This window comes from Melanaphis sacchari, unplaced genomic scaffold (genome assembly GCF_002803265.2).
Source record: "Melanaphis sacchari strain LSU unplaced genomic scaffold, SCAv2.0 Contig44_pilon_pilon, whole genome shotgun sequence".
In the NCBI taxonomy this organism is placed as follows: Eukaryota; Metazoa; Arthropoda; class Insecta; order Hemiptera; family Aphididae; genus Melanaphis; species Melanaphis sacchari.
The window spans coordinates 3359150-3369241 of record NW_020271295.1 but is presented as its reverse complement, the minus strand read 5'-3'; the positions used below and the strand labels follow the sequence as shown (position 1 = coordinate 3369241).

At 28.0% G+C, this 10092-nt stretch overlaps 1 pseudogene; it reads left to right on the top strand.

The window, feature by feature from the left end:
- Positions 1-5497: 5497 nt before the first annotated feature.
- On the top strand, positions 5498-9344 carry LOC112598029 (annotated as a pseudogene).
- The last annotated feature ends 748 nt before the right edge of the window (positions 9345-10092 follow it).

Here is a 10092-nt window from a genome sequence, read left to right as displayed (position 1 = left end):
TATTTGGATCTTTGCCATAGGCAGCGAGCACGACGTTTTTGTGCGATGAGACTACGGATGTATAGGGGAATGATCATGTTATATGTATGTGATTGCGTAGGTTGCGCTGATTTCCATGCTGAAGTTTGGATGTTGGATGTAAAAAGATTCACTGCTTCATCGATATCATTGTTTGTTTTTAGGCGGACTTTTAGACTAGTTTTTTCCAGTATTAAGGAGTGGAAGTTATCCCAGTTGATACGAGAGTGTAACGGTGTTAGGCTATGTTGGTTGGACAGAGGCTGGCAGTCGATTGAGAGTAGTATGGGGGAATGGTCTGAGCATGGAGCGTGTAGATTTGTAATTAATGAGTGGAGTGTGCTGGGAATTTTGGTTACAAATATATCTAGTATATCCGGCCGTTTTCGAGAGGAGGTTGGCCAATAAGTCGGGTTAGTAGGTGAGATTACTTGTAGGTTTTTACTTATCACACTATTTAAAAGTGAGTTTCCACGAGGGTTTGTGACCCTGCATCCCCATTGAATATTTTTAGAGTTTATGTCACCACCGACTATAAAGTTGTGTCCGAGGGTATTAAAATAGGTATTGAATTGGTTATGGGATATATTATGTTTAGGAGGACAGTAGATGGCTGCTATTGAAACAGGTATATTGTTGATTATTATGGATACTGCGCACGACTGTATATAGTCGGTTTGGAATTTCTGGAGTGGATGCGATGTGAGTGAAGACCTAACATAGATAGCGGCGCCTGCGTGAGCAGTCCCGTCCGGATGGTTGGTATGATGCAGACGAAAGCCTGGTATATTAAGAGAGTAACTATTAGTGAAATGGGTCTCGGATATTAAAGCGATATCAATTCTTTTTTCTTGAAGTGTAATGAGGAATTCATCTTTATGGTTTTTTAGTCCGTTCGCGTTCCATGAAATGATCATGATAGAGTTTTGGGTGACTGAATTATTTATTGTGTGTGTCATTTAAAAGTTTAGACATGAGTGCTGTGATGAGAGAGATTAGAGGGTTGATTAGACATTTTAATTCTTCTAAAAATTTTTTTATATCATTATTATCAGGACTGGTTATGGGTCGGGTGTTGGAGGAGTTGGTTGGCGGTGGTACGTTACCTGTATTTGCTGTTGCTTCTGCGTATGATCGATTTGCTTTAGTACTTGGATTTTGCGTTGATGGTTGCGGATTTGGCTGGTAATTGGGTTTCGTCGTTTGGCTGGTTGATTGTGGTTGATGATGTTGGTTGTTATGTCTTGAGTTGAATGGCAAGCGGCGTCGCTGTTGCAGCTCCTTGTATATAGCACAGCCTTTGTAGTTGGCTGGATGTTCGCCATCACAGAGAGCACATTTGGCAGGCAGGTCGGGTGATTTTGTGCAAGTTGTGGTAGAATGGGTTCCACTGCATTTCACGCAACGAGGAGAGTGTGAGCAATAGCTTTTTGTATGGCCGTAAGTCTGGCAGTTTTGACATTGAGGAATTTCACGGCGTTTATGAGGTTCCTCAACTTTAATTTTAGTATTAAGTAGGGACGTTATGTTAAATATTTCCTTACTAATAGATTCAGGAGCAAAGTCGACAAAGAATAAGGGCAGTGGTATTTTGGTTTTTTGATGTTTAATGTTTGTCACTTGCCTTACAGTGAATCCTATTTCTTCGAGTGCTGACGCTATTTCAGTAGGATCGGTTGTGTGGTGAATATTTTTTATCACTGCTCTGAATGATTTTTCCGATTGAAGCTGAAATGTATGATATTCTGCTTTCTCTTTTTTTAAAAAGTGAATAAGTGTTCTATAGCTATCGGGTGTATTTGTTTGGATTTTTATATGCGTGGTGGTTGATTTGCAGATAAAGCTATCTGGTCCAATTATTTCGGTAATTGCATTTCTAAGTTCGGCAAAGTTGATTGTTCCTTTTACGTATATTGGTGGTGGTAGGTCTATTTTTTTTGTTTGATTAGTTACGTGTTCAGATTCATTTAAATTATAAACATCATTATTGTCGGCAATATTGGGATCGTTAGAAGGTTCATCTACAGATAATGTAGAGAACCGGTTTGGCGAGAAAAATAATTTTGTTTTTTTCCCCTGGTTGTTGTCTGGAGTAACAGGTGAATTAGGTAAACTACGTTTTGAAGACTTTTGTTGTTGCCATTCAAAGTTTGATAATGTAGAATCATTATTAGTTGTATTGGTATTTGATCGTTTTACTATCTTAATTGGCGTTACGGTTTTGGGTGGTTTATTTTTAGTTGGATTCTCGGACATGGCGCGATTGTCTAATCTGTAGTCCAAAGGTCACCGTATTGACGGTGCCCGAGGATGACAGATAGTGATATTTTGTGAATTTTTAACTAATTGGTTAATTTAATTTTAATATCACTTGTGAGTTGAGATGCGATGGTTGCTGGGTCAAGTGACTTGCAAGTGTGAGTTTGAAGCTTGTTGTGTATATAAATTTTTATGTAGAGTTGAAAACAAATTAGATTAAAATCCGTTAAGATTAGCGAATATTGCATAACACAGCTCAGAGACAACGTATCGTACGTGCGTACTGCGTGGTTGTCCGTGAGACAAATGATAATTATTAGTATTTGATATTTATAACTTGAAATTTTATATCGTTCTCAGAATTCATTTATTTATCTATACTTTTTATTGTTTGAAAAACATGACATTCATCTTATTTTCGTATATGTACAAAAATGAAATATACAAATATAGACTTTGATGTTAGATAGCTATCACCACTTTAATACAATATAGTTATATAAATAATGGAATCGTCACGTACGTCGATTATTTCTCACATAATTTATTAATAAAAGCTCTATTTTTTTTATGAAATCGTCTCCAAAAAAATAATAGCATATTTTTAAATTAATACGTAATATAAGTAGATAATATTCAAGACAGACATAATGGTAAAAAAATACAAGATTAAAAGTAGATAACTCAATTATTTAATCATACATATTATATTTATATATTACTATTTAAGATTAGATACCTATAATTATTTATTACCTATGATTGTTTGATGTTAAGTATAATAAATACATGATTTTTTTAAACTATATTACAATATTAATTTAGTAAAAGCATCCAGATAAATATATGAATAGTTCATTCTTGGATCCATTGACAAATTACACTTAAGTGGACACTACATTCGCATTCGCAATGCTATGGGTTTGTAAAACAGAGACACCTATGCGGGTACTTTTAAAATCATTAATGAAGAAAGGGGTAGAACACGATTGCGTATGTTTGTAGATGGGTTAACAAATAGCTTTAAGTAAAAAAAATAAACATGGTTGTGCATGAAATTGTATGCAACGTTGTCAAATTCATTAATTTTACCAAATGCTTAATAAATATCCAGTAAAATATGTACATTTCTATAACAATAAATATAAAATAATAAAATATACCTAATGATAATACTGAAATTATAGTGAATAATTAATAAATAAATAAAATCTAGATGTTTTTTTATCAACTAAGTAATTATATCTTTTGAAATTGAGTAAAAATATATATTGCGGTTCAATATGTATATTATACATAATTTAATATAAAATTATAATACTACATAATGTATAATTTCTAATATTATACAAGATATGTTTTTATCACATCTTATAAAATCCTATGTAAAATATCTAAACATTCCCTGTTGTTTATTTTAAGGTTAGAGTGTGAAATGTAAATTAAAATATAATGATCTTTTGTGGAATGTGCATGACTAGACACTATCTTTGAGTATGGAAGAATTTAATTTTGTGGTAAGGGGGGGGGGAACAATAATTTGACTATTTTTGACCAACTGCTGATAAACCAACGATTAGGTCTAAATAATACATCCCTCTAGCTACGAACCTGTATTAAAGCTCAGAAATAAATAATCAGAGTTATAATAATACTTACCTAGTAAATTTGTGTAGAAAGGAGTCGATGTGATATTGCAATAATAATTCTACCAACGATAACGGCTTATAAAATATAAAAACATTTAAATTTATAGTTGATATATATTTAAAGGAGTACAAAATACAAAAATAAGTTTTTTTAATTTTAAAGAATGTTCAATTATAAGAATAATGGTATATGATTAACGTTTCTACTTACATTATTCAATGAATTATGAGTAAAGTAAAATTACTTAAAATACACAAAAATGCACTATAAAAAATATGTAAAAATGACCTATAAAAACTCTAAAAATGAACTTAAAAAATGTCCAAAAAATATACTCAGATGAATGAAAAAAATGTAATTTTAAAATAATTATTTATTTTTTTTATGTTACACAAAATAGGTAAAAATTTATTTTAAGAAGTAAATTAAACAAATATATTCAAATTTAAGTTAAAAATTAATTATATTATTTCTTTAATATCAATGGACTTGAGTAGGTAATTGGGATACTTACAACACATATTAAAAAAGCTTAATATAAACAAAAATTAATTTAAATACACAAAATTAACGTAATATTTGTAAAAATGTACAAAAAATGCAAAATAAAAATTACACTTTCTAAATTGTTATTTAACGAAACAAATTTAATTGTTGGTTTGAATTGTATAGTACTTAAAGAAAAAAATGCAAGTCATCAAAATCCTAGCTCTAGTTATGAGCAATTGAAAAAAGATATGTGACGTCATTGGGTTGACTTGCGATAATTACCTATCTTATATGTGTTAATGTTACTCGCTTCACACAATAATTTACCTGCTTATAAATTAAATTTTATAATTTTTATTATATGCATGTAGTGTGTTTTTATGTAATGAAAACATTAGTAAAACCAGAATTTTTCTAAAATATTGATGTGGCTTCGGCGGTTGTCGTGGTTTTGATCCGCGGGAAGTCAGTCTTATATTCTTATGATTGTGAATGCTCGAACCGATGTGGAGTCACACAAACAGGTCGGTTGGACGTTGGATAGATACTAACCTTTAGTGGTTGAACGTAATTTGACGATTCCAACGAAGTCAAGTCCTTGTGAAGCTGCAGTAAAGTTCTTTGTACAACATTCCGAACATCTGATGCTGTTAGACGAGCGATCGACTTACGACACCCACGATCGCTCGCGGCCGATGCACGTCCAGCGTGACTTATCTTCCCGTCCCGCTCTGGCCTTTATGGCATTGGTAGGGGAGTTGACTATATTGCGTCTTTACCCGTGGTGGTGGTGATAACGGTGTAGACTGATCGCTTCGGTTCTTATACTTTGTACTAGCGACCTTTGCGTACCGTGTCAAAATTTAGTTTTTTGAAAATATTTAAAATCTTATAAAAGTATTTTTGTTACCTACGCATCTCTGTAACCGCAGTTGCACGAAATGACGCGGCGGCTGCACAATGGTTCGTGTACAGTATGTATCAATCCGATAATATTTATTTGATTTATGATTAATTTCGAGTACTATCATCACTCTATATAACATTGCTTTCAAAAAAATAATCCAAAGGTTCAAATAGTGTTTCTCTTGTGATGTTTAGATAGTCGTCAACATCGTAAGTAAACGTTTTGATATTAATTTTTATTTTATAGCTTCATTGCCCAATTCCCACTGAATACCAATTTGACAACTTCAAATTGTCCTGATAAATAAATGGACTATCTATTTCGCCTGTGTAAGGATTATACGATTATAGATAATTTCTACCTTTATGAATTGATCACGCAATGATTCGTTAAAAGTTGTAGTGAAATTACAAAACTCTGACATATTTTGCTTCTTTAAATTTATAACGTTCTATTATTAAGTTCGGTTTTGGATTAATATAATTTGACAGTGTTTGTTTAAAATAATCATAGTTATTAAGACCCAAGGTTGTCTAGGTAAGATAAGATTATGTTTTCGGCATTGTTACGTTTATAACATATATGGTTACTTGTGAACTATATGTCACATATTAAGTAATATAGTTAATTAAAGTAGATACGGCCACAAGGGTGTTTTTAGATTTATACTTAAAAGTTTATTTCATACAATATATTATATTAATATATTACTAATATGTATTGTAATGGATACATTAGTGCATAATATTTTTAAGGTAGGAACAAATCCAAATATTGTGGAATAAACATTACAGTGCAGATGAATTCATTTTTTCAGTGTATGGCGATTTTACCATATCATTCGAATTTTAAATGATTCCGTATAGACTCGATATAAAGAGTATGAAAACTCTTGAACATAATATGACAAAACTTTCAGGTGTATACAAAACATTCATGTACATATTGGTTACTAAGACAAAAACTTGAAACAAAGTTATTACATTAAACTTCTTTCTAACATCAAACAAACATCTGCAATTGCAATCATTCAAGATCATTAAATAAAACAAATGGTGATTAAAAATTTAAAATGGTTAAATTATGGTCAGTTATAGAAACAATGGTTATTTTATAATTTATTTAAGTAATAATGGTTGGTGATCAATTATATAAATTACGATTAAATTATTTTAAATACTTAGTACAGAGTGATAAATGCGAAAACACAAAATTCTTATTGAGACCCGTTTAAGGTTTTTTAAAAATGGTATAATTTTAGAGCCTCGAACAAAATGTTCAAATCTTAAGAATTTTTAATTATAAAATAATTTGTATATTTTTAAGAATTTGACAAATTTTATCAAAATTTAAAATTGAAACGCTTATAAAAAAATATGAATTGTATATATTTTTTATTGGAAAATTAAAAATTTTATCAGGAATGTTGTATTAAATTTTCAAACATTTTTAGCCATTTATATATTTTTTATTAATAAAAAAAAAAAAAATAATCAAAAATTAAAGTTGTCTATAAATAACTATGAAAAAAATAAAATAAATTTTGAAAATTATACTTTACATTTATAAAAAATGATAAAATTAACATTTGATGAAAATATTATTCATTTTGAATTATCATAAAATAAAAAGTATTTTTAGTCAAAAACTGACTTTGCGTAAAAATTCCAGTTTTTCCTTTTTTGTTTATTTTTGCCAATTTTAAAAATAGTATTGATACTAGATCCAATTTTCTATCTAAAAATATCTTCAAAATTGAAAATTGAAATAATTTATCGACTATTCTTATCGTGTTTATTAACAAAAAAAAAATAAAATAAATTTATCATCGTAAAATCAATATATTCATCGTTCTGTTTTAAATCTAAAATAATGATCTATATTTATTGTGATCCAAACTTTATTATCAGATAAAAAAAATATCCTCCATTTTTAAAATTGAAACAATAATATTTATATTGTATGAAGTATGTAGCTTATGATTTATTTATTTATAATTTTCAGGTTATGCGCCACTTACTCCATTTATGTCGACGATGGCTAAACAACGTGGCTATTCGTCATTTATTGTTGGTTTCATTTTTGCTTTAATGCCGATTCCGAGGTTATTAGCTAAATTGACTTTAGGAAGATTACGGATAAATTCAATTGTCGCCGGATGGCATTTGTTTTAATTACATTTTTAACGTTATTATTGATGCTTGTAATCCTGCTAATACCTGTCACAAATGTTAAATACTAATGAAGAAATGAATGATTCAGATGCTATTAGGTCATCGTTATTTTGGTTATTTTGGATTACAATTACTTTATTTTCAGCGACAGCTATGATGAAGAATGTTTTGGAGGATACAATTTGTATGGATTTATTAGGTAAAAACATTTGTTTATACAGATAACCAAGAAATGTATTTATCTCTTAATATTATATTTAATACAACCAGTTATCATATAATAATTACTAATTAAATCATGTACAAAAGCCTAATGTGGTTCAAGATCCATATTGCATATGTCGGTGTTTAATTACAAGAGAACGGAATTTGTATAAATATGAAAACAAAACAGTCAAAATACATGGTTGTTTAAAAAAAAAATGGGAAATGTTGTCATTAAATCATTTTTTTTTTTGTTCTTACGAATGAATATTGTTATCTAATAAAATATATATATTGTAATTAATTAAAATTTTAGCTGAATTTTAATGTTTTTTTTTATTTTTAATTTACATACAGAACTGCAGTAAATTTCAAAATATTAGTAACTATAATAAATAAAAATATATTTATATATATTCAAAATTTCTCAAGATATGAAAAATATCATGAAAGCTATTATTATTTCAAATTATTTTTACTCATATATATTTTTTAGAATAATTTATTTGAGACAGGTATAAATCGTAATATAGTATAGAAACTATAAATAACGTGTATAGAATAACAAATAAAGCATATTTAACTAGAATTTAATAATAAATTATAAAATTATATTATAAATTATGAACAACTATTTATCAATTAATGAACAAATAATGTTAACGTAACATAAGAATACGACGTGGTATAAGATTAATTTAAAACCGCGAAGGATATATTTAATATGGATAGGATATCTAATGATTTTCGTAGACAAAAAACGACAAATTTTTTTTTTTGGTTTTATTTTTAAATCATTTATTCCCATTTTACACTAATATTGAAAAAAAATGTCTAATGTTTTCTAGACTATATAATATATTGTTACTCAATTCATTATTAAATTTATATTTCTGTCTTGTTCATAGAGTTTAATCTTATACATTATTAATATTTAAAAATATATTATTACTGTTGCTAAGAAATCATATTTGAATTTTCGAATTTTTTCACACGCTTAATTACGTTGGTAAAATTATATATTCTTAAGATAATTGAGCGACAATGAGTTTTTAGAAACATATAATCTAATGGTATAGGCAAATCAATTAATTCGAAACAAATTATTCTAACTACATGACCATTAAAATATCTGATGTATAGTATATTAATATAAGTATATAGGATATCTAAACGAAAAAAAGTTAAAATATAAAAAAAAATCTATTAAAATATCATGACTAGAAAATCTTGTTATAAATATTTGTCTAGATTATTTTTTTGTTGAATCTAATTTTGTGTAATTTTATGTTTTTTTTTAAGGTGAAAACAAACATAAATTTGGAGTGCAGAGAATGTGGGGATCCATTGGCTATAGTTTATTAGCTTTTTTTTTTCTGATGTTTGTGTAGATTGGTATAGCAAAGAACAAGAGTTCAAAAATTATACACCTTGTTTCGTAATTTCATTGATGTGTTTTATTTTGGATATAATTGTGGTGTTAAAAATGAAGGCTAAATAAATTTCGTTTAAATAATATTTTTATTACGTATTGATAATCATACATAGTTTTAGTTTACAGGTTTTACAACAAAGTCCATACACCAAGAAGGTGTCATCGGATGTCAAAAAATTGTTGACTGAAGTTAGAATTTTAGCTTTTCTTGTTTGGATTTTAGTATTTGGGTTTTTCATTTCGTTCATATGGAATTTTTTATTCTGGTAAACAACAAAATCTATATTTATTATTATTCATAATTATTTTAATAATAGTGATTAGAAGAATCGTAATCGGATTATCCAATTTAAATTTTCTTAAAAAAAATTGAATTGTAAGTGTATTTTATACCTAGTTATTGTGGAAGTATATTTTTAATTAAATTAAATTAAAATAAATATTTAGTTTATTAAAATGTTTATAATTAAAATATAAACAATTATTTTGATATTAGATTGCTGTTAGTAGGTATTTGGATCGCAGTTCTAAATCATTGATTGAAATGTATATCTCAGACATTAAAACATATATATTTACATTAAAATTATTACTTGTATACTCAAACTTCGATAGTCTATTAAAATCTATGTTCAATAATATATTAAATAATACATTCGAGTATATAATTTATTAATATTTAACTTTTAACCAATTTATTTAATTATACTATGTTAGAATGTTACATATTATAATATGTAATAATTAATAGGTACCTGGAAGACTTATCGACTTTTTATCATCCTGAAATCTAATATTGTAATATATAACCTAACCTTGGATTTAGACGCTTCAAGGACTAGCTATATTAATCCGATGTTTCGGTGGTGAAGTATCATCATTCTTTCTATCGGGTAAGGTTATTTGGCCGATCACATATTTTAAAAACTGCTTTGAAACCAACAAATGTGTGGTTT